This window comes from Triticum urartu, chromosome 6 (assembly GCF_003073215.2).
Source record: "Triticum urartu cultivar G1812 chromosome 6, Tu2.1, whole genome shotgun sequence".
NCBI lineage: Eukaryota > Viridiplantae > Streptophyta > Magnoliopsida > Poales > Poaceae > Triticum > Triticum urartu.
In genome coordinates, this window is record NC_053027.1 from 387715009 (window position 1) to 387722323 (window position 7315).

The following is a 7315-nucleotide window of genomic DNA, read 5'->3' on the forward strand; positions in this document are numbered from 1 at the left end:
ACCGAGAGGGCCCAGAGATACCTCTCTGACAATCGGAGTGACAAATCCTAATCTCGACATACGCCAACCCAACATCTACCTTTGGAGACACCTGTAGAGCTCCTTTATAATCACCCAGTAACATTGTGACGTTTGGTAGCACACAAAGTGTTCCTCCGGTAAACGGGAGTTGCATAATCTCATAGTCATAGGAACATGTATAAGTCATGAAGAAAGCAATAGCAACATACTAAACGATCGGGTGCTAAGCTAATGAAATAGGTCATGTCAATCAGATCATTCAACTAATGATGTGACCTCGTTAATCAAATAACAACACCTTGTTCATGGTTAGGAAACATAACCATCTTTGATTAACGAGCTAGTCAAGTAGAGGCATACTAGTGACACTAAGTTTGTCTATGTATTCACACATGTATTATGTTTCCGGTTAATACAATTCTAGCATGAATAATAAACATTTATCATGATATAAGGAAATAAATAATAACTTTATTATTGCCTCTAGGGCATATTTCCTTCAGTTTGAGTTTTGGAGGCAACTCCCCACGTCTCCCCTCCACTGGCAACTCCCCACGTCTCCCCTCCACTGGCAACTCCCCACGACCACGACGCAGGTAACTCCCCTCCTATTCCATTGCAGCTCCATCTTCCTCCCTCTGCCTCCCTCCTCATTCCATTGCCACTCCATCTTCCTCCCTCTGCCTCCCTCTGCCTCCACCATCAAGCAACTCCCCTCTGCCTCCACTATCGCTGGCCAGGAGGGCAATGGTGGAGGAATCGTGGAGCAACTCCCCTCCGTCTGCCAAGGGAATGGCGGAGGCATCGTGGAGCAACTCCCCAGCGTCTGCCAAGCAGCACCGTGGTGAGGCGTCTGGCAAGGAGCCGCTGATGGTCGACGACGACGTTCCGGTCCCCGAGCAGAAGCAGGACTACACCGTGCCGCTCATGGTTGATATCCACTTGAAGGAGAAGCTGGATGTCGTATGCACCAGCAATCCAGACGAAGCTGACAAGAGGATCCGCGACATGAGGAGGAGGCTCGGCGGCATGGTTTCTCGGTCGATCGACGTTGATGTCGAGTATACCAGGGAAGATGAACCTCCACAAATGGCTTCAGTTCTGCAGTTATGCGTGGAGGATCTCGTCCTGGTATACCACATCACTGCGGCAACCAAATGGTAAAAACATCCAGTTCTGAAGTTTCTGAAGTTCTGAAGTTTCTATCTAATTAGTAGTTTCCGAAGTTTCTAAAGTAGATGCAATAGTTCTGAAGCGAAATTTGGACGACAAATACATTTATGGTGATGTAAGCCCATTATACTCTATTCTACATCATTACTGCAACAACTATCTTATTATTGTATGATTGAAAATTTCGCAGGTTATTATGGCATATGCTCGCATTAGCCAAATTGAGAATGATACTACCTCAATCATATCCCCTCAAAAAACTGAAAAGTTGTTACAAATGAAGGGGGTGGTTCCTGTTGGACGTGCAGCCTCATGGTTAGCTCGTGTAGCAGGAAAATTTGTAGGGCGCCGAAAGGTACACGTTTTCCACACTTTCATAGTTTACGTACACACCGTACACGAAAAATTTCGGTTCTCAACCCAACCCAAATTCAACTGCAGGTGCATGTCCCACTCAATGTACACTAAAACCATTGGATGCTAATGATGTTTAATTTTGACAAAAAAGAAATTCAGACTTTGAACTCCATGAATTATCATTGCGACAAGACCAAGGAAGATTCTCTTGTAAGTGTTCTCCTTCTGCCTCTTTTGATCCGCATGGAACATGAGCTCCCAAAGTACCGTAACCCTATGTATAACTCGTCGTACCCTAGGTGGACTCGATCCAGTTCTGCATTGACGAAGCTATCAAGAAAGGGTTGATATCACCAGCTAAGAACATCAATTTTGCCGAATGGACCAAAAAACGCTATGAGAACATACCACAACAGACCGATGGGTATGCATGGCCTCATAAATTATTATTTGCGTACACGAATAAGATTACTGATCTTTAACTAAACATCGCAGGACTTCCTGTGCGGTTTGGACACTATAGTACATGTTGTCATGGAACGGGGATGAAATGACCGATATTTTGAACCAGGTAATTGAATGCCTAATTTAAATTTGTACTTTGTTTAGCTTGAAAGCTATGCTGACGTCAGTGTCGGTTATCCAATATAGGCAAGGATAGATATTTTCAGGTGGAAAATATGTACAACCTTACTACATTCAAATTGCAATGCGCTTCGTCTCGAATCATATAAGTTCCCCATAATGGTTAGCGCTACATGAAGAATATATCATTTATTTCATAAGTCTCAAGATTAGAACTAACGCAACACTCTCTCTTATACAGAAGGAGGTGTACGATACCCAGCAAGCAGTTCTACCTGATGCTTCAGAAGAGGACATACAATTAGTCAACAATCCTGATGGTTCCAACGAACCTGACACATCCAACTCCCAGAAGGATACCGGTGCACCCAACTCCCCCAAAAATGGTGCACCCAACTCCCCCAAAAGGAAGGGAGAACGTGGACGCCCGAGAAAGCTAGTCGATCCCGAGCAAGCAGCAAAAACAAAGAGTCTTAAAGAACTGAAACTTAAATTTGACAGCAAGACCATAGCCAACCAAGTGTCTTCGTTACCATCACGGTCACGCAGAGAGCATAAACCAGCACCAGCTTTATTGAGCCCATTCAAACACAAATATGTAGCATCAATTGATACATTCTCATGCTCATGCTCTACTTCTAGCATCATTTGATACACGTTTTGTTCTTATCAGAAAGTGGAAATAGGTACTTTTGGCAATCATGAGAATCCTCTACTTATTGCAATATCTAATGCATTGATACATTCTCATGCTCATGCTCTACTTCTAGCATCATTTGATACACGTTTTGTTCTTATCAGAAAGTGGAAATAGGTACTTATGGCAATCATGAGCATCCTCTACTTATTGCAATATCTAATGCATTGATACATTCTCATGCTCATGCTCTACTTTTAGCATCATTTGATACACGTTTAGTTCTTATCAGAAAGTGGAAGTAGGTACTTTTGGTAATCATGAGCATCCTCTACTTATTGCAATATCTAATGCATCATCAGTACAAAGCTTGATTTGTCAATAGGTGGAATCGGCAATCATTTGCATGCTTTAATTTTGTCAAAAATTAATGCATAGTTCAGTTGTAACTGCTCATAGATATGGCATGAACATGCTGAGTTATACACTAAACATAGTCATGCCAAGCTATAACTACCATAGTCATATTATTAGAGTTCCTAGCATGCATCACCGTACGGCAGAATAACACAGCAACCATAACATAGACCACCGTACAATACTTGAGTTGCTAAGGCCTTGTACAATGCAAGGTGCTTAGGGGAGTTGCTTATAGAAATAAACCAGGCTTTTCTTAAGCACATGTGCTTATTTGTACAGGGTAGACGCATAACTAGGTGTCTCTCCTGTAGAAATAGGCACCGGTGCTTCAGAAAAACCCTGTTTATTTTTCTAAGCACCACCCTAAGCATCTAGCATTGTACAAGGCTTAAACATGCATCACCAAAAAAGTATTAACAACTAGGAACACTAAACCAGAGTAGCAGCAAACTCTTAACATAAACGACAGATCAACCACCGCTCAGCATAGGTTCAGACACACCATAGGACATCAGTTTTAGACTCCAACAACAAACAAACATAGATAACATAACAGGACACGATGGTCCTGGGGCAGCAGCAGCACTCTAGCAGCACATCACTTCTCTCCCTTCTTCAATGCATGTTGTAGGGCTCATTGACTTTGACAATCTCGAGGAAGCATGCGTAGGCAGCATGTTTAGCCAGAGTACTGGCTTTATGCTTCTTACCATGTCCATTGCCAGTGCTGAAGGCATGCTGGATCATGCCATCTATGCCGCCACCGATCACCTTGCAACAGAAAGGGCACCCAATCTTGCCAAAGAAACGGTACTTGATCTTCCCAGCAATCAGATGCCTCAGGGTGTACCGGCTCTTGTTGTGCCTGCTGTCCATGCTGTAGTCCACGTCGTCGTCATCCTCCTGTGAATTAGTGAATTAGTACACATAGAAGAACTCAGCTAATCTATTATGGTACATTGACTTTAATTACAATGTTTTGAAAGTACACATGTGTAACATGGCAACTATCTATTTGCTAGAAACAAGGCGTATGTGCACATACATAATTGAGCCAAAGAAATTGACATGCATAAATATGGACGGTGGAATAGTTGCATTTATAGATTAGTGCACAAGTAGTACATAATTAACACATGAAAGACTTCATGAAGTGGCTTGGTTTAATGATATTTGATACTTGTTACAGGTGTAATTTTTATTGGAATCAGAAAAATGGCTTCATTATACTCCTTCATGTTTCACACAAGGGGGGTTTGTTCTATCTACTGGAATGAAGAAACCATTATTCTTTCTGACAGCGGCAATACTGCTTCTCCAACATTGTTAGACCCTGATAAGTTTGAGAAGGAAATTGGTGAAGGAGCTATGGGGTGTCTCGCTGCTCATATTGATGAGAGATGTGGCTGTGATCATCTAGATAACATACTGTGGAAAATTGGCTAGATGAAATGTTTTGATTTTTTGGTATCCAGTGGATATGTACTGTCAGCCCATAATTATTAAGGGAGCGATCACTTCCTTTGCAAAATGGAAATCTCTATAGAATTTGCAAATGGATCATCTATGAACATGTGTGCAAACTAATCATCTATGAACATGTGTGCAAATTAATTCATCTACATAAAATAAAATGAATCAGGAACTGCAGCATTTTGTCACTGTCCTTGGGAAGCCAATGGAGAATCCTGCCATATATCCATTGTTTAACCCACTTTTTTCATTAATGTATCCCTGCCATGAACATTTTCTTGTATTTGGGTTCATTACCCCACTTCTTTCATTAATGTATCCCTTGTGAAACTTATGCTCATCTAGTTAACAAGACAAACCCCAATGCCATGAAAAAAACCCAGAGTATCTGCTGGAATCAGAATGTGAATCAGATTTAAAAATCCACATCCAACATGAAGATCTATGCTAGATCCCTACAATCCTATATACGTAGAACTAGCACGTCCAAGTGAAATTGATGCTCATCTAGTTAACAAGAAAAACCCCAATGTCATGAAAAAAACAGAGCAAAAAACAGAGTACTACCTCAGATAGCTCGTCGATGGCATCCTTGTCGAAGTCGCTGCCCTTCCTGCAATCTACGTCGAACTCCTTTATGGCGTTCTCCTCGTAGAGCTCTTCTATTTCGTCATGCACCTTGCGCTTACGCCTTCTCATCTCCTCCTCCTCCAGATCTTCCCCGACCTTGTGCTCGCCGACGGGTGCCTCGACGGCTGCGATGGCAGCGGGAGCAGGCACAGCGGTCGCTGCACCGGCAGCTTCCGCCGCTACAGCAGACTCTGTCGCTCCACCTACGGCTGCAGCCATGGCAGCAGACTGCTCTGCTCCGATGGTTGCCTCCGGCTCGTCCGCCGCATATTCACGTCCGTGCTTCATCGTCGGTCGAAGACAGGAGGAGGGAGGCGTAGGAAGGGAGGAGGGTGGTGAGGAAGGAGGAGAGGGTGGTGAGGTGGTGAGGAAGGAAGAGAGGGTGGGGAGAGGACGATGGTTTTCTACCCGATTTGGGGAAGAAATGCACTGCTCCTGCCTCTTGGAGTTACCGAGAAGCCGCGGGTGCCGATTTGACTTGACACACCCACCCGGTCGTCCCCATTCCACGTGGGGACGTGGCGGTCGTGCACCTCCTGCGGTTTGCCATCAATTGCTATCGGTCTCACAAGTGGGTCCCTTTGTCATCCACACAACCGAGCCACCACATGTACCACATTTTTCTTTCTCCCCGTCTCGACCACTCCACATCTTTCTTTCTCCCCTTCTCGACCAGCGCCGCCGCCGCCGCCATCTCCCGACGACCCCTCTCTTCGCTGCCGGTGCGCGGCCGCCGCCAACTCCGGCAAGTACGTGAGATCTCCCTCTTCTTCCCTTCCCCAACCGCGTCTCCCTACCGAGGCGGATCTGAGTCGATTGGTTTGGACTGAAACTTAGTTTTTGGATTGGATCTTGATTTGGTTTCTATGGTTTGAGACCAAATCAATCAATTAGTTTGAGCCGCCACTACCACCTACTACTGCTTCAAATCCAGGAGCCGCTGTTGCCGGCCGGAGCTCGTCGGCTCTCTCGAGCTTTGACGTCATGTCTGATCTAGATTCATGACGTGCCCTCGCATATGGCTTTGTCCACGGTTTGAACCTTTGGATTCAATCCAAAAGTTGAAAACGGTTTGGACTGGGTTGGATGACGAGCATGTATAGTTTGGTTTGGTCTAGATTCTAAATGAAAATATCTGGATTGGTTTGGTTTTGATGTGTGCCGTGGATTGGACTGGTTTTAGTTTGGATGCCGAACTATTCCCAGGTTTAGATGAGACGGGCATTGCCATTGTCATTGGCATTTCTTTATTACGTAGATGATAGAAAATAGATTGATTGGCCATTGCCAGTATAGGTTATCACTATGATTTATTATATGTATGATCTTTGTATTGTACTATGTACAATTCAACTTAGAGTTCAACATGTTCTGTGTAGAATGGAGGAAGCACAATGTGGACGCTGCAACTCACGGTGCCGGACCAGCCTTTCTACTGCCACGCTGTTCGGCATCTACTTCCAGCCTTCTTTTGTTTTTGCAGCGGTAACAATTTATATGAACCTTCTGACAGTACATTCTTTTTGTTTTTTTGCTATTTCCACTAATGTATTGTGTCTGTTATTTGTTTTTATCTTACACAGATCGTACCATGCAATGTGAGATTGGCATTCAATGAGCTCGTCGCAGACACCGTGACCTTCGACGCTCTTGGGGGCCCATACACTATGCAGGTCGAGAAGGGGCGAAAGATAACCCAGATAGGAGGAGATGATTGGGATCGTTTCATCGCCCGCATGCGTCTTAGTGGGGGTGAATTGATCAGCTTCTCCTTCAGAAGAGATAGGCCCAGGATTTCTGTTATCTATCTAAATTTGATTCCGGATAGTGAGGATGAAGTTCATGAGGAGGAAGATGGTGTTGATTCAGATGATGACGATTCAGATGATGATGAGAACCCACTTGTTGAATACCTGTATGCCCAAGGACTCAGACTGGGCGACGAGGAAATCGGCAACCTCTGGGACATGCTTCCGCTACGTGAAGACTACCTAGGGAAGTCATTCGTGACCCGCCTCA